Source organism: Passer domesticus, chromosome Z (assembly GCF_036417665.1).
Source record: "Passer domesticus isolate bPasDom1 chromosome Z, bPasDom1.hap1, whole genome shotgun sequence".
NCBI classification, from domain to species: Eukaryota; Metazoa; Chordata; class Aves; order Passeriformes; family Passeridae; genus Passer; species Passer domesticus.
The window spans coordinates 73,082,771-73,105,403 of record NC_087512.1 but is presented as its reverse complement, the minus strand read 5'-3'; the positions used below and the strand labels follow the sequence as shown (position 1 = coordinate 73,105,403).

The 22,633-nt window shown below is 36.2% G+C and overlaps 1 long non-coding RNA gene across 1 annotated transcript; it reads left to right on the top strand.

Annotated features, from left to right (window-relative positions):
* The first annotated feature begins 3,873 nt into the window (after positions 1 to 3,873).
* On the top strand, positions 3,874 to 22,126 carry LOC135290397 (uncharacterized). Its single transcript, XR_010353174.1, has 3 exons — positions 3,874 to 3,976; positions 17,960 to 18,064; positions 19,491 to 22,126. It is a non-coding gene; the product is annotated as an uncharacterized LOC135290397 (long non-coding RNA).
* The last annotated feature ends 507 nt before the right edge of the window (positions 22,127 to 22,633 follow it).

Here is a 22,633-nt window from a genome sequence, read left to right as displayed (position 1 = left end):
GGATGGGCAGTGGGCTGGTTTGGGGTGGCTGGATCAAAGGTGACTCAGTCAAGGATGGAGAAATGAGGCAGGCAGAGTGCTGGTCAGGGACACAGGGAGACAGGACAGATGTGGGGGTGAGCAAGAGCCAGTGAGGGCAGGAGAGCCAAAAGGCAGGACTCCAAAAGCAGGTTTGAAAAGCTCCCAAAAGAACCAAAAGACAAGGGACAGAACAGCCTCTGGCGTTTGGGGTGCAGTTACTTTTTATGTCCTGGCTCCTCTCTGAATGCGCCTGCTGACAGGACACGCTTGGTCCAGCCCAATGTCCCAGCACAGTCCATTGGCAGAGACCTTTTGCCATCGATTGCAGAGTGTCTCTGGGGTACAGGGTCTTCAGTGTTCCGCTGGTGGCTGCCTGTCCCATATGAGACATGAACTGGTGGCCAGGCAAAATGCCCCCAGAGATAAGGCTTTCTTCCATCTTCTCCTGGCTGCCTCCTGGATATTGCACATGTGTCAACACTTGCCTCATGTGCCTCTGACAACCATTGTTGAGGCATACCAAAACTCATTGGCTCTTCACACAAAAGATAAAACCATGTAAATGATTGTCTTATGAGACTTGATATTCCACTTCAAAGTAGAGTGAACCCTGTTTGTGTGGTCATATTTGGTGTTCCTTTATTCTTTCTGTTCATCCCCCAGATTCAATATCAAACGACACTTTAAACTGTGTTCCTTCTGCTCTCTCTGCCATTGCTACTGGAAATTTTAGTTTTTCAGTATAAAACTTTTGATTTTAACTGTTGACATTTGTACATTTACTTTCTAGGAGTGTAGTGAACGAGGAATTTGGCTGCTTAAAGAAACCCCATTAGAGATTTTAACAGAGTTTGATGGCAAAGTTCAGTGTATTATTTATTACACAAGTTAAAGCATACTAAGGAATGGCAAACTAGAAGCAATTGGGAATGTTTTATCGACAAGCCGGGAATGAGAAAGGGGCTAAGGGTGCAAAAGATATAAATGCAAAAGTAAGAATGCAAAAGAGTTTAGCAGTATTTAATCACTGAGTACTTTTACACTTACAAAGTAATTTGGCAGGGTTTACTTCAATTATTACAATGACTTACCTATAGATTTGAGATAGTAATATTCATAGCATAATCAATTCATAGACACAGAGATAGAATGATGGGTACACTTTCACTATGTGTATAAAGGTACCTATCAAAAATTTATCCCAGATTAAGTGAAATAGCCACATCACATTTTGTGTTTCCAAACAGACAAGGATTGCACCCAGAGAAGCATGGAGTCTGTGTGGGTGTGAGTGTTGGAATACCAGCCTAATCGTCAGCAATTATTCTTCAAGTACCAGAGACTTGAGGGTCTGTGAGATCTGAGAAGCATTCTGTTCATAGGGAGGTGCTGGTTCAGCCTGCTGCAGTTCAGAAGAGTTGAAAGGACTTCCTTTAGGTCTGCTGCTCACAGGGTTGCAAAATGATTGACTTGATCCTCAGTAAGTATCCGTCCTGTTCATAACCCAAGTCAGTAACTGCTGGGTTTTCTTCCCAAAGTACAGTAACAAACACTCCACTAGGGCTACAATTCACAATTGTACCACTCTGTTTAGACTGCAAATTCAGGTAAATGTTTTACCAAGGCTATAACTGATAATTGCTTATCCCTTGTTTCCCACCTTAACTAGGTAACAATCACATCAGAAGTGATCCCAAAGTGCCTACAGCTTGACTGGTATGGTCAAGGGAAGCTTCACTGCTCAGATGGTTTGGTCAAGGCTTAGCAGGACCTTTTGAAAACAAGACATGAGAATGAGGGCAGTGTGTGTATGGGAAGTGTCCCACCACAGTCTTAGGGATAAAGTAATTTCAAGACATTGACCTTTTTTTCTGCATTCTTTCCATTAACACATAAGATTTCTCTCATTTGGATCTGGATTCTGAAAAGTACTTATCACATTCTTAGATTTAAGGAGACTCCTTCATTCTCAAGTGCTTCTGCAAGTGTTACAGGTGGGAAGGGATCTCTGAAAGTCATCTTGTCCAAGCACCCTGTTCAAGCAGGATCAGCTAGATCAGATTACCTAGGATCATGTCTAGTAATTTTTAAAATATCTTTGGGAATAGAGACCTCAGAATATTTCTGGGAAACCTGTTGCTGTTCCCAGTCAGTCTCACAGCAAAAAGGTCTTTTAGGATAAGTGTCAGAGGTGGTGTTGAAAGTCAAGGTATAAAATATTCTGTTCTCCCCTCAGATACCAAGACAGTCATCTTATTGTAAGAGGTTATCAGGGTGGTTGAGTATTATGTCCCCTTGGTGAAGCCATGCTGACTACTGCTGAGCACCTTCTTGTCCTTCATGTGCATAGAAATGTTTTCAGGAATTTGTTGCATCTTAACCTTCCCACAAAGGGAGGTGAAGATGACTCACCTGCAGTTCCTTAGGTAGTACTCTGGTCCTGCCCTTCTACAAGTCAAGAGTGACATTTGCTTTCCTCCAATTCCCCAGAATTCCATGACCAAAGTTTATTGAGAGTGGGCTTGAAATTATTTCAGCAAATTCCATTGGCACTTATGGCTGCATCAGAATTCATAAACGTCCAGTTTGTTTCAGTGTCCCCTAATCTGGCCCTCTTCATCAAACTTATATTGCTCCAGACTTTTGTGGTGGCCCAGCTCCCTCGGACACTTTCAGTCATAGAGCAACCACAGCTTCTCTGGAAAACTTGTCTGACCACCATCATGGTTAAAAAAAAATATTCCTTATATCTAATCAAAATTGACCCTCCTTCAGTTTCAAACCTTTTTCTTATCACAACAGGCCCTGCTAAAATGTTTGCTCCCATCTTGCTTTTGACCCCCCTTCCAGCATCAGAAAGCCACATTAAGGTCTCCTCAGAGCCTTCTCTTCACCAGGCAGAACAAACCCTAACTTCTCAGACTTTCCTCATAAAAGAGGTGGAATAGAGGGACAGAACAACCTCCCTGGAACTTCTGGCCATGTTTCTTTTGAGGCAGCCTAGGATTCAGTTTGTGGCTCATCTACCAGCACTCTCAAATCATTCTTGGCTCTCAATCTATTCATCCTCCAGTCTGACTTCATACCAGGGGTTGCTGCAATCCAGATGCAGTACCTTGCACTTCGCTATGTTGCACCTCATAAGGTTCCCATGGACCTACTCCATGAAGTAGCGGTCACTGTGGATAGCACCTCACCCTTCAGGAGTATCAACTGCATTACACAGTTTGCAAAACTGCCTTGTTTTGTCTGCAAACTTGCTGAGGGTGCACTCAACCCACTGTCTACATCACTGACAATGTCATTAAAAGCACATGCCCTAGTATGGACCTCTGAGGAACACCACTCAACACTGACATAAGTGGGGACATATTCAGTCTACTTAAAATTTAACACTCAAGAGGCGGAGCTTTAACAGAGAAAAATTTCTACTCCTGGGACAGAAAACTATTATTCAAAGTTATTATAACTAAACCTTCAAAGTCTTGGCCTTTTTTTTCTCCCAGACCTTCTTTATATGTTCCTTCTTAAATTCTTTATTTGTTCTGTCCTTTGCAATAAAAAAGCTAAGATAAGAGTAGGATATTTTTGGTTTCTCTATCAGAAGCTTTATAGAAGAAGACTAGTGGTTTGCCTAGAAATATAATTGATTTGTTTTTGATTTCAAAATATGCTCCTGAAGTAGATTAAACAGACCCAATAGGAGGTGGATGATGTGGAAGGATGGATCTTTGTTGACAAACTGTGAAACATTTTTGCTATAATAATGTAATGAATAAATAATAAGAAATGTGAAACTCTGTTGCCATGGTTTATTGCAACGTATTATTCATGCAGCTAGAGAAAGATAATCTCTAGTGCAAGTATTCATTCTATAACCAGGGTACGTCTCCCATTCCAGAGATTCTGACCATATGTTCAAAAGCAGATAAAAGCAGGGGAAAGGTAACATAAGGTAAGACTTATTTTTTCAAGTAATCTTCAAGAGTATTAATTTTTTTGAGCATGGAGGGAAAGGCAGGGGAGAGAAGGAAAGGAAAATAAAACCAAACCAGACTTGGAAAATGAGAAATGGAATTCTCAGATGATACAATAGGTGCAGCATGTTAGGGGTGCATTTGGGCCCTCCTTCTTCCAGGGGAGCACAGGGAAAGAGAAACTTGTTAACTGATTCTTATAGAAAGATTAATTGAGCTATTTGATACTGTTTGATTTAAATCTGTGTTCATCCATCTTCTCTGATTTCTTTTTAGTGGCTGTGTTGTTGTCAATTTTCCATGAAAACAGTTACAGTGGTGGGGTTTGCTTTTTCAGCCAGGTGTCCTCTGCCAGAGAGTTTGTGCTTGTTTTCTTACTAACCAAAGATGCAATTTCTGTTGCTGTCTCCCAGTTTTGTACAATAAATTTTTCCTTTGAAAGATTTTTTCTATCCACAACTCATTACTTCATCAGTTATTTCATTTATCTTTCCTATAGCTGCAGTTTTGTACTGTATACCACTGACTGTCCTTTGTCCATGAAGCTCAATGAAGAAATCAGTTTGTGCTTTCATATATTTGATACATCTTCCCTGTTCACACTCTTTAGGAATCTGTTCATTAAAGCTTGGGAAGTGGTAATGACCAAAGGAGAGAGGGAATAACTCAATCAGCGTCCCTCATACCGCAAAAAGCAAAATGCAGTGTAATCATTTTACTGTCAGAGTGTACTGAAACTTTCAGTGTTTTCCAAAAAGTTTTCCTAGTTACTAATGCTGGAAAAAATATGTATGACAGCACCATTATAAGATGTCAAAATATAGTCAGTTATATTCATATGTATATATTTAGGTGTTTATTTTTACTGTTGAGAGTCAAGTTCCTGGCCCGATTCTGTTAGAGTCAGCAAACACTATTAAAATTTGTTGACAGACACAAAGTCTCCTTAATTCTGTTCATTTAGAAAAGCACAGAGTACAATTAAATAATATGAACTATGGAATAGTTAAGAAAGTCAGAATTAAGGTATGATCTGAGTGTATACAATACATTAACAGGATGGTTTGCCAAACACATTATTTTCAAGGATCTCATCAGCTGATTAAGGAAGAGCATCCAGCCTTCATATTTTGTAATGTAGTAGGATATTTAATCTTAAGAACTGTCTCATTCTTGAGGTCCTATTTCTCTTTTGCACTCCAGGGTTTCATCAGAGCATAAAATCTTGATTAACTTTCAGATATTCCAGAGTAAAAATAGACTGTTAAGTAAGGTGAGGTTTTTCTCTTTTCAGACACAATAAATTTCACTCCTATGAGCAGAAAACAGAATAACATCTAGCAGTCTGAAATGTGAGACAAAGGCAACCAGGGCCATCCAACTTTTTTTTTTTTTAACAGAATGAAAACAAAGGTTTAGTTTGAAACTATTTTTATGGCTTTGAATATTCAGATTTCAGAGAAATTTTACAGTGCCAGAGTTGGCTATTTTCTTAATTTGCTTTTGTGATTTACAATTTTGAGCAGCATGGGGATGTGTTAGAATAGTATTTATTTTTTAATATTCTATTTATTTTTTAATATTCTATGTGTTAGAATATTATTTATTTTTTCTCTTAATGCTTCCTTTTCTGTAAGTGATTTTCACAACTGGACAGTTCCTTGTAGAAAAGATTCCACTATATACAATTACCTCTGCTCTTAATATTACACATATTCCCATCTTGACTTTGGGGGAAAATATTGATACCTCTAATTGAGATTTGTTCTCTGAATACGTGTGTTCCACAGTATTAGAGAAATTTGGATATAAGCTAAAAAAATAAAATAAACAGCTATTTCAAAGATGTTAATACAGATTTCTGCCAGCTGCCTGTGGTTCCTATCTCAACATTCTCCCTGGTATGAATAGTATCTGCAACAGAGCAAAGGCTCACTTTAATAAAGATTTGAAAAGAAGTTAAATTATAGAGCTAGGGAAAAAGTAATCACAGTATATCTATACTATTTAGAAAGAAGGTGTAAAAAAGAAAAAAAGTGGTACTTTCTCAGGTTGTGTCAATCTATGAAACAAGACATTTGGGAATGTCTTGTGCAAACTGTGGAAACATTTTTTAGTTTTCTAAATTTAGGGGATTTTCTAACACAAAATATATTAATAAATACATGTGAAAATTTAGGTGGCAACGTAAATTGGAGCACTTATAACACTCAAAGGAACAATAAGGATTTAGGAACATATCTGAATTTTGCACACACTCTACCCACATCTGTACACCACTATATGTAGTATGAGAGAAAAGAATGAACCGGAAGCATTCTCAGAGCTATGATGTCTTTGATGTTAGGAAGATTTTGTGGAATAAATCCCTTGACTGCAGAAGTGGCATGGAGGGCTACGGGTTGTTTGGAGTGATAGACAAGGAAGGCAAGATGAAGGAGTTGTACTGAGTGAAAAGGAGGGCTTTGACTGCACAGACTCAGCATTAGTGGTGATGTGGTTGAGATACTCTGGATTAAGGGAATAGAGAAAAGAGAAGATATTGTTGTAGGTGTCTCCTACTACTTCCACAGCCCAGCTGATAGCATAGATAAGTTATTTTACAGACAATTAAAAGAAATCTCTGAATCAGTTGTCCTTGTCTTGAGATTTCAATTTCTGATATATCAACTCGGAATATGATCAGTTGTGACCAGAAAGTCTGTGAAAATCCTGAATTCTGTGAAGATGGATCTGGTCAATCCAGTGAGCCAATTAGAAAATATTTACTTCTAGAGTTGCTATTGTGAATACAGCTGTATTCACAATACAACAATATTGTCTGTCCCAATATTTGAAGGTCTCACCACCCACTGCTCTCAACGTGGTTTTTAACAGACAATGTACTGTGATAACATGGCACCCCTGAAATAATTTAATTAGACAATGGGACTAATTTCAAAAATATCCTCATAGACACCTGGGCCTGAGAGTGCAGGATTGAGTGGATATATAATATTTCCTATTGTGTGCCAACCTCTAGGAAAATTCTGCTCGACACTTGGACTCCTCACTGGTGTGCATCAGTCACAGCATCACCAGTGTGGGAAGGGAGGAGATTTTCCCACTCTGCTATGCACTGGGATGGCTTCACCTCATGTGCTGGGGGCAGTTTTGTGTATTGTAGTATAAAAAAAGACATTGAGCTGTTAGAGAGCTGATGAAGGGCCTTGGGGTGAAGCTGTTTGGGGTGGGGCTGAGGTCACTTGGTCTGTTCAGCCTGGAGAGGAGGAGACTGAGGGGGAGAACTCACTGCAGTTACAACTTCCTTGTGAGGGGAAGAGGAGAGGCAAGCACTGATGTCTTCCCTGGGGTGACAGTGACAGGACCCACAGTACCCAAGGGAATGGTCTGAAGCTGTTTTTGTGGGAGGTTATCTAGGTTGGATACAAGAAAAAGATTCTTCACTCACAGGATGGTTGGGCAGTGTAATAGTTCTTCAGAGAAGTGGCCACAACACCAAGCCTGACAGAGCTCAAGAAGCACATGGCTGTTAAGGCTGGTCCTTTGCAAAGCAGAGAGAGTGATTCACATAAAGAATGCTTACCATGGATGCTGGGTGACAATGGACTGTGGCAGGCATATTGCCTTCCCTGGCACACACTGGCGAGAAAAACATGTTCTCTGAAACTCACTTACACTTGCCCCTGGAAGCTGACATGAGATAATACAGAATATCAATCTAGACATGCCCACATGGCACCAGGCTCCAGCTCCTCAAGGCTACTGCAAAAATTATCTCTTTCCTGGACGGAACCTGAACAGGATTTATATCTGGTCAGTTAATAGAAACCAGCAATGTTCTTTCAGAGCTCAATTTAAGGACCTTTTCTGTTTAATACTTTTGTAAATAATTTGCATGCAGCAATTGTACACACCCTTAAAGTTTTTGTTGATGACACAAAACTGGGAGGTGCTGTTGACTCTTGAAGCATGAGAGGTCCTGTAGCAGGATCTCTTGTAGATTGGAGCACTGGGCAGTCACCAGTGGCATGAAATTTAACAAGATAAAATGCCAGATTATGCACCTGGGACGGGGTAACTCTGGACACCAATATAAGCTGGGAGTGGAGGGGCTGAAGTTCAACCCTGCAGAAAAAGATCTGGAGCTGCTGGTTGGCAACAGGCTCATCGTGAGCCAGCAGTGTGCCCAGGCAACCGAGAGGACAATCTGCATCCTGGAGAGCAGTAGAACCAGGCAGCCAAAATCAGGGATTGTCTTCAGAGCAATTCCCCTTTCAACAAATTCAGAGAGAATCTGATTCAAGGAAAACAATACTATATGTTGTTTAGATGAAGATATTTGTGATGAATTGTGACAAACTTTATTTAAAAGGATAATATAGAAATCATTTACAAGTAAATATAAATAGTGTAAGAAATTACCATGGGTATACAGGAATGAAATACTTAATTCTTGTAAGTGTCTCTAAGTTATTAAATTTCCTGGAAACATCCTTGTAGAAGACAAAGATCTTTTAATCACAAGACTGTGTTCCTACTATTTTTCTATTGTTGTTTATTTAGTGTCAGTTCCTTAGAAGTAAATAGAAAGACATTGTGATATCTTAATGACACTTAGTGACATCTTTCAAAAAACATTGTGTAAGACATTTTCTTTTATGAATAATATGACGCAGAAATTCTGATCTGACTTTTTTGGCACTTTACTGGAAGCAATAATGGGCACTGAAAAGACAATACTTAGGGCGATATAGTGAAAGTGAAATTATTTTATAATCTATGGAGTGGGTCATTGATTGTTACTGAAAAACATTTTTAATGAGGAAGTTTCACACATGGAGAATGGCTACTGGTAAAGGAGAGAATAATTTGCTTATAGAAAAATTTGGGCTAAAATTCATAAAGCTATTAATTGACAAGGGACTGTAAAAGGTTTTTTCCATTTAGGTTTTTTAACTATGTTTTGCCATGCGTGTGGAGTACTGACTATGAATTATGGCTGCACTAGCAAGATAAAAACATGAAAAATTACAAGGTATAACAGATAGCAAAGGGAGGTACAAGATATACAACTTAAAACAATGTTGATTAGTGGTTGGATGAGCAACATGGCAACATGGCAAATGACACAAATAAACAACAGTGTAAAGAAGGAAAAATTAACATGAGTTTCTGGTCAAGACAAAAATTGCAAGGATAGCTCTATTACAAACAGTAATTAGGGTATAAATTAGCAAAAATTAGGATCTATAAATAAAGAGAAATATATCAGGCCTGTTTCAAATAAACAATTGTAGAGATTAAGAAAAACCTAAAAAGTGAAAAAAGGGACTGTAGAAATAGTTGTTTCGGTTTCCCCTGAAGTTGTCTTATTTCTGATCTGTGCTTCAGAAGATGAGAAGAATCCTGTCCCTCAGCTATGCCTCAGTTGGAACCACTTCTACAGTCAGGGAGGTTGTGAAGTGATTGGAAATGTTTTGATGGCAGTGATGGAGCATCCTGACTGTTTAACATCACATACATCCTATAAGCATTACTGTACATTACTAGAAGTATGTATATTTTTAAAAAGCCTGAAGATTTTCAGCCTCCATCTTCTTCCCGTTGCATGAATATCTTAACATATAGAGTTTTGTCTTCCCTGTTCTTTTGTGGGAATGGTAGAAAGATTAGGAAATACCTAAACAATTAGAAATACCAATATTTAAATGTTATCATTTAACTGTGTTGCTATATCTACAAATTTTGAACTAAACCTTCAAATTGTTTGAGACCACAATAATTTTTGTAAGAAATATATGATTCATGGAAAGAAAATATCAGCAGCAAAACCCCCCAAACAACCCACAGTTTTTTTGCAAAATATACTAGTAACACTGAATTTGACAGCTACTTGTACCAGACTAGTCTTTTAGACTAGTAAGTCTTTAACTTTGATGCCTCTTTGTATCAAAAATTATTTACTTTGATGTCTCTCTGTATCAAAAAAAATCACAGAAGCATGATAATTTGTGATCTTATAAAGAAAATTTAGATACAAATATTATTTACAATAAAATTGTTATTGTGGTCTTAGTTTAATTTGTCTTCTGGACAATTTAATTCAGAATACAACTAATTAAGTTACCTTTGGAAATTTGTCAATTAAAAAGTTCTCATAAAACAGTTCTTACCCACTGGAGGGCATTAGAGCAGTTTATGTGAATAAATGTCAACTTGTTTCTCACAAGTGTTGCTCTGCTAGAAAAGATATCTCTATCTTATTTTTAACATAAAGGAAATGGAGAGTGCTATATCCTGTATTTTCTTTTTTTAAATTTTTTTTTTTTAATTTTTAATTTTATTTTTATTCCCTGGAAGGTGCAGTGAAAAAAAAAAAAAGTGACACAATGCTATCCATGCCATTTCTACTGTCTTCCAGGGGGAAAGAAATGGAAAGGTGTAGCTCAAGGATCTGTGGTTTTGGCTCCATTCCTTTATTCTTAAAGTTTGACCATCTCTTTACCAGCCCGTGGTTTGACCATGTGCACACAGAACTCCTACATTTACCTAGTAATTCCAAGCCTACTGGACAGACTAGATATAACTCCCCAGTCAGCTACATTTGCAGAATGAACATTGTTAAGTTGTTTCAGGATGCAGAGTTGCCACCTCCATCGTTATCAGAAGCTTCCTTTGCTTTTTAAAGTAGTGAGGAGTAAATAATCTTTTTCTGCTTCTATTTCTTTCTTTTGGGCTAGAAAAACCACAATCTTCTTCAATTTCTGTCTCTTTGTTTTCAGATATTGTTTCAGAAAGTAGATAACTTTGTTTCAGATGAGGATTTTAGTGGATTTCTTCTGCACCTGAAATAGCATCTGAGTTGTGTCTGTTCTAACAATAAAAAGTATGTCTTAAAAGTGTGCCCTTCATTGAACTTTTTGGTCATGATGCATTGTAGTTAAGGGGCTTAGACTTTTTATCTGTGAAATCTTGATTTTTTGAATTTTAGATAATTATTGTTGAGGAAAAGCATATTTGAATGGGAAAATTTTGAACCATTTTCAAGTAGATCATGGGCAATCCTCAGCATGTCTCTGAGTAACTTACTAACTTGCTTTTGTTCAAAATTGCATCAATCCTTTACAACTGGATCATTTTGACACCAATCTGTCTATTCTCTAAGAGAACAGATAATTTTTTACTATTGTACCTTTAGTTCTTACTACTTAAGGTATATTGACTGAATTGAGAATGTTCAGTCATATTGAAATGACTAATTTTCACATAAAGTCACTTTGCACTCCAGCTTTATCAGATTAAACAGTTTCTGCTTTCAAAGAAAGGAAATGTCAGGAAATATTACTTTTCCTAAATCAACAGCAACAACAGTGGTATCAAACAGAGTAATTGGAAATAAGGTCCCAATTCAGTAGTAAACTAATGGTCTTTCGGACAGGGATGGGCCCATTTTTGTATCTGAGGAAATACAAGAGTGAAAGACAAGACAAAAAATGTCTTGTATTGCTGTTGCAAAATAAGGAGATACTTTCATAAAAAGGAAAGGGAAAAAGACAATCATGAGTATGTGAACCATCCATGAGTTGTTCATATTCTTCAGTAAATATTATGTTTATGTTACAAAGATTGATGAACAATAACACAGATGTACCAGAATAAGGAAAAAAATTGTTTTTCCTTGTCATATAATTAGGTTAAGGTGAATATTATGGCACATTTTTTTACCATTATTATAATTGGGGAATATGAAAAATAGGGAAATTTTCCCTTATTATTTCATCTCTAAACAACTTATAGCATAAACCCCCAATGCAAAGATGGATTTAAGGGCTAAGATTTTCGTAAGATGTCTAAACTCTTTGGTTCTGATGGATTTCTTCTTAATTAAGTGAGTAGAAAACAAAATTGATTTTTCGATTGCTAACTAATTCAAATCAGGAATAAGCATCAACTTCTCTTTCTTTTTCACTAGAGCTACTATTTAATGGTTCCTGCTTAAGACCAAAGGTACCACAATCTTTCTCTAATGTAATAAGTTGTTGTGTGCATTGCAATATAGAAAAAATTCTTGCTTATTTATTTTTTCTCAAGACAGAAATAATATTAGATTAAATATATATTGCATGTACTTTACTTGTCCAATGACACTCTCAACTTTATGTTAAGAAATAAAGTTGCAATTGTTGACTTATAAAAGCAAATAAAGCAATCGTTGACTTATAAACAAATATAACAATGAAAACATGTATACTCTTCTTTTTCCTTTTTTTTCCTCCTTTGTATTTTTTCTCCCTATCTCTAGATCTTACCAGTCTATGTAGCACCTCAAGTACCTGCAGCCTGTAGCTGCTGAGCATTTAAATAGTGTTTTCATCTAATCAATAGTTTAAATCCATGCAAATTTTACATTAGGAATCTTTTCAACTGCATTTGGGTATATCCTACATGTGAACATACTTTGAAAAATTTCTATCTAAATTATCACTAGATATGAAAATTTGATATTTGAGAAATACTATCTATGGAAAAATGAAATTTTCAATAAAAGAATAACTAATAAACATTAATCAAATTAGTCACTCAGCAGCTAACCTGAGCTTGAAGAAATTAGCTCTTCCTGAAAATATTCCAGCAATAGAATCATCAGAAAAATCATCAAAAAAAGAATTCATCAACAGCATTTCTTCTCAAATTACCTGTGAAAGACTAGTATTTTCCAAATGAATTATTTAATTTGTGATCAATTTGAGCATCTGTGATTAGAAGTGGATAAGGAAGGTTTTTTTCTGCTTGCAGTCAGTGCTCTACATTTGAACATAAGAGGTGACAGCAGGTGATGAGCTGTTTTATTAAGGAGGATGGCCATATTTACCCTGTATCCTTATCTCTTCAATTAAACTTGTGTCTAAGAGAATTGTTACAATTATTTCTCTTTTTCCTTTTTTTTTTTTTAATTTCAATGAAAATGGTAGTTATCTCTAGGCAATTACCTTTGTGCTTCTAAGAGTATCTTTGTATCCCTAAGTGTTTGTGTTGCTGAAGTTTCCATTTTTATTTGTGTAATACTTGGAAGCACAGGTGTCAGACAGAGCCAGGAGAAGCAGGACTTTGTGCATAAGTTTCTGTGCTCTGTGTTGGGATCTTTCAGATGAGCTGGCAATGGTACAGGAGACAGCTGAGGACATATGGTTCAGGGCTAAGAAGGCAGACAAACGTGATTGGTGTTGTTAGTGTCTGCCATGACCCCCTAATCCAGGAGCAGGTGACCCTCTCTTCATACAACTTGAAGGCACACCCACGTCACAGAGCTTAGTCCTCACGGGTGTGCTGTAAGGACTTAAAGAGCATGGTTGCATGTCTCAAACACTGCTAAAGAAACAGAGGGACTCTGCCATGAGACAAGCACAGAAGGATGGTGCTAACTTCTGTCCTGGCAGAGGTGAGGTCTGTTTAATAATTCCCACTGTGGTAAACTGTGTAAAGAAGAAACTTCTCATAGGTATATCAGTGATCAAAGATCACCCCAAGTTAAGGCATCTGTGACAACCGACCACTGAACACCTCCTCCTCCTCCCTCATCCCAAACACGTCTCTATGGATACCTGGAAAATAATGTAGGATCTTGAGACAATTAAGAAGTGCTACTTTTGTCCAGGTGTTATGTCAGACCTGGGGGGAGGATGATGAAGATGGGAAGAAGAATGTATTACTGATAATAAACACAAAGGATACAAAATTTACAGGCCACAAGAAAAGCCAACTCATTAACTGTGTTGAAGTCACAAGAGAATTACTGTGTCCGACAGGTTAAAAGGTAATTCCAACAGGGGGATATTGTGATGCAAAGCCCACCCACTGAAGAACTCACCAAATCAAAAGAGAAAGACTGGGCATGCGGACTAATCACATCGGAAGAAAGGGAATCCTTCAGCTGTGGTGACCATGAGGTGGTGGAGTACAACTTTCTAAAAGGAAGCAGCAGGACAAAAAGCAAGATCACAATTCTGGGCTGCAGAGAAGCAGACTTAGGCAGGGAGTCACTTAGAAGAATCCAGCGGTAAACATGAGTGGAGTGGAGTGGTTCAGTAGAAATTGTTTGAATTCCAATGTTTGTGTCCTCGAAGTTCAATATCGATCTACGCTATTCTTGAGCTTCAATGGGAAAATTCAGGAGATTAAAAAGGCAGAAGGCGGCCTGTGTAGATGATAAGAATCTGCTGACAACATTCAGACAAACATAATGGGTCATATGAGAAGGAGAAGTAGGGTAAAATGACCCAGGAGAAATATAGGTATCTCAAAGATGTAGAGAGGTACATAAAAAAGAGAAACTTCATCCAAATCAGATTGGGTGAGGAATATAAAAGGCAACAAGAGAGGCTCCTGCAAGTATATCAGCAGCAAAAGAAAGACCAATACACAAGAAGGTGCTGAAGGACCTCATCAGAAAAGGACCTGAGGTTTCTTTTGACAGTAGGAAGATAAACATGGGCCAGTAAGGTGCCCTTGCAGCAAAGGCAGCCGACAACCTCCTGTGCTGCGTTAGAACCACCTACAGCAGCAGGTAGGCATCATCCTTCCCCTCTGTCAGGCACTGGTGAGATCACTCCTGGAGTGTTGTGTCCAGTTCCAGGCTTCCCAGTACAAGAGACACGAACATGTTCAAATCAATCCAATAGTCAAAAAGATGACAAAGGGAACAGAATATCTCTGTTATGAAGACAGGCTGAGAGGTCTGGGACTGGTCAGACTGGGAGACTGTTCTGGGACTTGGAGAAAAGAAGGCTCAGGGGAAGAACATATCCATATATGTAAGTACTTGAAGGATGGGCATGTATAAGGCAGTGCCAGGCATGCCTCAGGGGTTAAGGATCAGAGGCATTAAATAAATACTGAAATATAAGTAATTGCACTTAAATATGAAAGTGTTTTTCCTCTGGGGCTGTTTGAGCAGTGGTGCAGTTTGCCCAGAGAGATTGTGGAGTCTCCATCCTTGGGCATATTTAAAACACAAACACGGTTCAAGACAACTTAGTGTATGTAGGTGGCCTTTCTTTGACCCAGGGCTTGACTAGATGATCTCCACATAGTGTGCCATCCTCAGTGATGACAGCTCTGTGCAGCTGATACATCTAAGTTCTGTGAAAACCAAAGACTTTCTAAAAGACCAGATACAGTTCTGAGGTAGTTTCATGCCTAGAAACTTCATTAGTATGAGGAACCTTAGACTGATCTTTTTGTCCCCTGAAGTGCACATGAACATATTTGTTTATTTTTTAATTTGTTTGTGTATACTTGAAATACAGAAAAGTAATTTGAATTCTTTAGGCAAGAATCACATTATGGCAAGGAAAAAGCCCAAAATATTAGGCTTGGACTTGGTTGCTTTCCAATACAACTTAGATTTTCACACAGTTTATTTAAATATGCATGAAGATTAGCCAAAGCAACACCTGTAAAGTGTTAATAGATAGACATGACAAGGGAATAGAGGGGCTGATAATATTGGAAGCCTATGGGGAGGCAAAAGTATTTGCTTTAAATACTTAAATTTTAAATTGAAATACTTTAAATGTGTTTTAAAAACTATTTCAGTATGGCTCAAATTCAGTGAAACTACACTGATTTACTCCTGGAAGGATTTGGTCCTGAATATTGAAGTGTTTGGGAATTTTGAAATTGTACCCATGGCTAGAAATTCTGCAAAATATTCATATTCCTATTATCTCCTGTTGAACATTTTTCTCTTGGTTGCTAATTGATTCCTGCAGCTTTCTTAAACTCTCACTTCTTCTGAAGCTAGCATAACTTTCTCTATCTGTAACCAGACTTTTTAAAAGGGAAGATTCTTAGTGTTAACTAAAGACAAACTATGCATACCTACTTCTCTATCTGATATTTTCTACACCAATATGTATTATTCCACAGGACATGGTCTCAGCCCATCAAGTATTTTGAGCAAATAATATGAGCAATTTATATGTTTTTCAACAAATGTGCAAATATTTGCATGGCACAACTTTCCAGTGATATTTGCTATGAGGTACTCGATCATTTATGGCCAACCATGATGAAATTAAAAAATTATATAATTATATAATTTGGAGTGCTGACCTAAATTCTTCCATTAGGTAAAAAAGATACCTAAAATGCTAAAACACTAAAAAGGACATGAATGGACTGTCATCCAGTTGAGGAAACAACTACAGGTAAAAGACAAGAATATGAGATATAATAAACTTTTGCCAGACTCTGGTTGCAACATAATAGGAACACAATTTTTTTCCAAGATTTTTGAATAAGATGTAAATTGATTTACATTTTCTAATCTATTAAATAACAGGGATTCATTTTCACATTATTAAAAGAGTCTTAGAAATGGGTCTCCTTTAAAAACAGAGAAAATAACTGAGAAAATGGGATTTGTTGATTCTGGAACTGATTATTACACTACATGAACTAATGATGAGTGACTAGTGCTAGAATTAATTAATACAGGTTTTGATAAAGTTTCTGCATCATATTGTCATATTACTGTCACTCTAAAACTTTTTTTTCTTTCCTTTCCCAAAGTAGTGTTGCAGGGCAGATTCTCTATCCATATAGAACACCATTACCTCTATGGAGTGAGTTTGTAAATAACAGCTGAATGACCCACTCTTTTTTATACTAATTGTGTATAGACTAGCTGTAAATGACCAGTCTTTTCTAAACAGGTAGGTATTATTTTTGCTTCTACAAATTATAAACCAGAAGTATGATTCTCCGAATCACTGAAAAATATTTCTATTCATACCACATGGTACAAATTTCCTATATTAGTTTGCTTGCTGCTGTGTGATGTAATAAGGATATATATTTCTTACTCATTCCAATATGGATGTGATCATTTCCGACAGTAATAATTCACAGAGCTACACTTTAGAGAATATTGAACCATATTCTTTCGACTACCTAAATACATACAATTTGCACACTGATGTTTATGTCAGAGTCCTAATGTGTACTATCCCATCAGAGATCCATAGACCATAAATATTTTAGAGGTCTTAAACATGGGTGATTTGAAGCAACTGAGCATGAAAAACTTTGAAACTACAACCTCTTAAAACTCTGATGAGCAGCATATCCTTTGGATTAATTCTTATAATTTTGTAGACTGCTTCCTTTCCAAATAAGCCTACTCTGAATTCCTAAGTCTCAAACCTGTATTCTCAGGTGCCATGAACTGCAACAGAGAACAACCTTGGAAATCTTGTAAATTATTTGTGCACCTCATATGACTTTTTCTTTCCTAAGATAAAGGGCAAGGTTCTAAGTGTTGCTGGATAGCATAGAATAGTAATTGTTCCAATTTTAATTTATTTATTTAATTTATGGCTTTAAAGCAGGATGAGATAACAAGTTATGAAAAGATGGAGGAGGTATCTGTGAGCTAAAATGATGTCTCATTGTGCTATATAGCTTCTCCAAGAAAACACATAGGAGACTGGAACTTTTATGAAATTTAATAAGAGATTTTTAGCAGGGTGCTGTGATAGTTTTTATGATATTGTTCCTGTGTGATGAGATACTTTTGTTTATTGAGAAATTACAAGGGAAAAACACTGAAAGATGAACAAGTCTCAAGGTATTTCTTAGGAACTGAGGATTTAGACATAATTAAATCCCCATTTTTAATTTTTTTAAAAAATTCTAAATGAAAGGGAATTAATTGATTGAAATTTTAATGATACCAAAAAAGACCTCCAAAGAGCTCAGGTAAAACCAAGTTGGCTTTACTGCTCTAGAAAAGTTAACATAGATGTAATATTTTTTGTGTTAATGTCTAACATTATTGTTAAATTGGTTAAAATGTTTCCTTGCACTATCAGGCAAATAACATGTATTTATCAATCACTTCAGGACTAATATGAATTATATTTAACTTTGTATCTTGCTTATTATGTTCATGGCAGGTCAGCATTTGGCAGAGCAAACAGAGCAGTACCCTTCCATGTAGGGTTTAGCTCTGGTACTTCCCATGTCCGTGGGATCAAGAATGGCTCCTCATTTGTTTGTCAGTGAGTAGCAGCAGTGTTTTCCTCTCCCTTATCTCCACAGACAAGTGCTTTTTCTATTTTGTTTTCATTCACTGACTTTTAGGTAACAGGAGGAGGAGGAATACTAAGGAACATACCTCTTCATATCTGTGATATGTTTTGTATCTGCTCTGTTTAGTATCATTTTTGTTGCCCCTCTTTCCCTTCCTACATTGCATTGATGATCTCTGATAATTATATTTTGCAGGTTTTATATGGATGAAAGAAGAAAGAGGAGTGAAATGAGATTAATAATTATTCAAGTGTGGCAGGAGAGACTTTCTGGATGCTTTATGGCAGTGAAAAGATTTTAATAGTTGTCTATTTAAATATTTCACTATTGTCTTCAATAACCTTGTTTGCATTGTGAAGGAAAGAAACAAGTCATATCTTTATGAAAGAGGCTACAACTTTTCTAAGTAATAAGAGACTGGAAAGTGAATAAATCCTTCAATTTTAAATGATGTTATCATATATGTTACACAGATATTGTGGTGATAAACCTTATACAACAATATGAGTATGAGGACAGACCTACAATAGAAACCATATATTTTCTTAAACCATTTGTTTGTCTTGCTGGTTTCAACAGTGAATTACATAAACTTTCAGTCTGATCTCCTGCTTAAGCATAAGTGGCTAAAGATATACCTATGCTCATGAAAAATTGTTCCTATTTTATCTTATGTTTTAGAAAAGATGACAATTACCTCCAAGACCTCTAGAGTTGAAAGTCTGGAAAAACATTTCCAAAATAAGTCTTATTCAGATGTAAAAGCTCTGGCAGTTCTCTGAAGATGACAAAGAATCTGATCACCTCAAAAATGAAGCTGGTCAGCTTAGTCATGCTAGAATGTAGACTGTCTTTTAAGTGTATCTTTCAAAACATTTTTCCAGACATGCATGCTGTCATGTATCTCTTTGATTTCACTAGAGATTGACACTTTTGAGCCTTCTTTTCAAGAGGCGAATGCCTTCACTACAATCCTCCCCGCCCCTCTCATAAGAGTTGTGCCCTTCATCAGCTTCGTTGCTCTTCTTTGGACATGCATCAGCACCTCAATGTCTTTTCAATGCAACAGTTCATTGCTCTTATATGTCCCTGGACAGATGGAGTTTTGATCTATCTCAAAAAGCCAGTTAACTAAGATGTTTGTTTCAATCCAGTTGCAAGAAATGAAAGGAAAAAAAAACCCCTCTGAATATTGCTTTAAGGGTTAATTCAATATATAACTTTCTGTATAAAAATATTTAAGTAGACTATATGTAGTTCTTCTCAGACTAAGTGTGCTATCAACATTTAGCAATACTTATTATAACTACCTGTGCTTTAGTAACTGCTGATACCTTATTTTCAGTGAGTGGTACTAATTGTCTTTTTTTTTTTTTTTTTTTTTCTTGTACACAGCAAAACAACATTCCTGAACAGCTTTTAGGCCTATGAAGGCAGTAAATTGCAAAATGAACAAAGAGAGCAGGTGTGGTATTCATCTTATTTTTCTGGGAAAGAAGAAAAGAAAGAAGAAGAAAAGAAAAGAAAGAAAGAAAAAGAAAGAAAGAAAGAAAGAAAGAAAGAAAGAAAGAAAGAAAGAAAGAAAGAAAGAAAGAAAGAAAGAAAGAAAGAAAGAAAGAAAGAAAAGAAAGAAAGAAAGAAAGAAAGAAAGAAAGAAAGAAAGAAAGAAAGAAAGAAAGAAAGAATTTCAAAACAAGAAAAATCCTCTAATAAAAATGCAATGTGGAAATGCTTATATAGTCTATACTCATTAGTATTGTTCTAATTTCAGCCTTTTTTCAGGTTAACATATGAAGAGAAGCCATTAGCTCTACTTCAAGGCAGCTCAGTAATGAAAATTTGTAAACTTAATTAGGGCAGAAAAGATGTTAAGTTTAAGATAAAACATATAAATGTTTAGAAACTTCCCACATTTCACATGGAACAGATCATATCTAACAATATTCACTGAAAACGTAATCGCTACTTCAAACTTGTCAGCTCTAATTTGCAGAATTCTAGGATTCTGGGAAATTCCAGAATTCAATAAAATGTGAATGTTGAACATTAATTGGAAAAGAAAAATTACCTTAATATTTCCAGCATATAGTCACTCTAATGAAATGTAAAATTATGCAATGGTTATGATCTTGTGTAGAAGGAAATACATTTCCAGTTATATGATTTAGTTTAACACACAGTCTGGAAAGTTTGGGTAATACCTTCAGATGTATTGTCATACCCTTGTCAAAGACATCTAGGGTTCTTTAATGGCATATCTTAGTTGAATTAAAATAAAATAACAGAAGGACAACTCACAGAAAACAAAAAAGAAATTTCTTATTCCTAATGTAACAATTACTGCTCCTTTCTCCTCTTTTATTTGAGGTCAGTATGAATGAAAGTCATTGATACCTCTGCCCTTAAAATTGAGTCATGAAAGTTTACCTAGAGTTGCATCATTTATATTTAAATCATTTATATTTAATATTGAAATTTGAAACTAAATACAAAAGAACATTCCTCTTTTCTCACACTTGACTTGAATCTTTAAAAACATGGTCTTCCTGGAGCAGACAGGAAGAAATATTGTGTTACTTCAAGGCTTACTTTTCTGTGGTTTATGTTTTACATAAGATTAGACTAGATCAGGATAACTCTGTTTTTGCCTTAGGATCTATCAGTCTTGAAATTCTTCCCCAAAGTACACATGTATGACACAAATCATTATCAATTATTAATTATTAATACTTTACTCTTGACAACAGAAAAAAGTAACCTTAAAATTGCAAAAAAAAACCAACTGAAAAGGAGTCTGCTTCGTGAAAAACTTTGCCTTTTCTTCTGAGGAAGATTTTCAAGTGATTCAGAAAAGATTCACCGTTTTGATAATAAAATTGAAGACCTAGAAAACAGGTCACGATGTTCACATCTTAAGAATTACAGCTATTACAGAAGAAAGCAAAAGTGAAAAATGATTTGATTTATAACCACTCTCATAATCAGAGTAATCAGGGGATGCATTTTCCCACACAAATTGGAAATGATATCACCACATGGATTCATTAATCTGAAACACAGAGAACAGAGCAAATTCTGTGTTACGTTTATAAAGCTAAAACCATTTCGAAAAAAGGTTAAAAAGTTTCCCATGCATCAAGGAAAATACAGAATTAATCTCAATATTTTTATTGCAGTTTCATTAAAAAAACTTAGAGAAGAGTGAACACAAAGGAAATCTCCTGGAGAATGTGCATACTGTTTCTTTAATTACAGATAGAAAGATAGATGTAGCTTGAAAAGGTGTCTACATGCAACATATACATGGAAATTCTAGGTAAGAAGCAAGAGAAGAAAACCAAAAATTTTTCTCAGTATAGATACCTTTTTGCCAGTCGCTGTTCCTTGACATACATAGAGGTACAGTGCTGAAGAAAAGCTGTTTGGCAGAACTAGTTCCAGGGTGTGTGGTAAAATGGTATAATTTGCACCTGGTTCTCTAACAGGGTTGTTAGAGATGGCAACTTCACAGAAAAAAAAATAGTCATAGAATCACAGAATATGCTGAGTTGGTAGGTCCCTTCAGGATCACTGAGCTTAGCTTGTGCCATGACCAGTTCAACATGTCATCTCCATTTCTAACCTGAATGCTTGCTTATTTAATATGTCATATGCTCATGTACCATGCAATCTCAGGAGGTGATGTCTTAAGTTTTAGCTTTTATATTTTCCAGATTCTGTACTGCATTATTATGTAACTCTGAATTTCATATAAAGTGTTAGCAAGTTCTCTACACAGTCCAGTTAGACAAAACAATCCTTTTCCAGCCAAGAACCAAAGACACCATTACAGCTTCAGCCCAAAAACTATAAACACCAGCAAATTGAGGAGAGCAATCTGGGAGGATGGGACTTCATAACCTGAAGCTGTGATTGGATAATTAACCCAATATGTAAATGGACCAAAACTTATAAAAGTTTAAAAAACTTGTGACTGATCTTATATCTTGTGTCCGTCTTGGATGTAGCTCTGGCTGCGCTCTTGTACTGTCCAAGGTGTATCCTTTGAAGGCCTTTTAATAAATACTTTATTCTTTTAACTTTGTCTTAACATCTGTTCTGTATAGCATCCTTAGGCATCAGAGGCAGGCATTATTTAATTTTTACAGCAGTTGTACAGTTCAGGAGACCTGCAATAGGTATGGATCACATTATTAAAACAGGTACTTTGCTTTGGTTTGGTTTCCAGAGCTCATAATCTCATTATGTTTCCTCCAGTCATTAGCTAAAAATAAATCCATGTATTTTTGAAATTTAAGCTTTGAGTGCTAAAATCTGGGTATTACGTGTGATGTAATATGTATAATGTATAAAAAGTAATAATGCATAATGTATAAAAAGTATAATGAATCTTGCCATCTTCAGATATTCTCTTTCCACCACTTAAAAAAAAAGTCACAATTATTTATTTATCATTTAAGAATCCCCATCCTTTATTTGATTCAGAGAGTAACAGAGTGACAAAGAATGGGAAAAGGCCGAAGTAGTTACTGCCTATT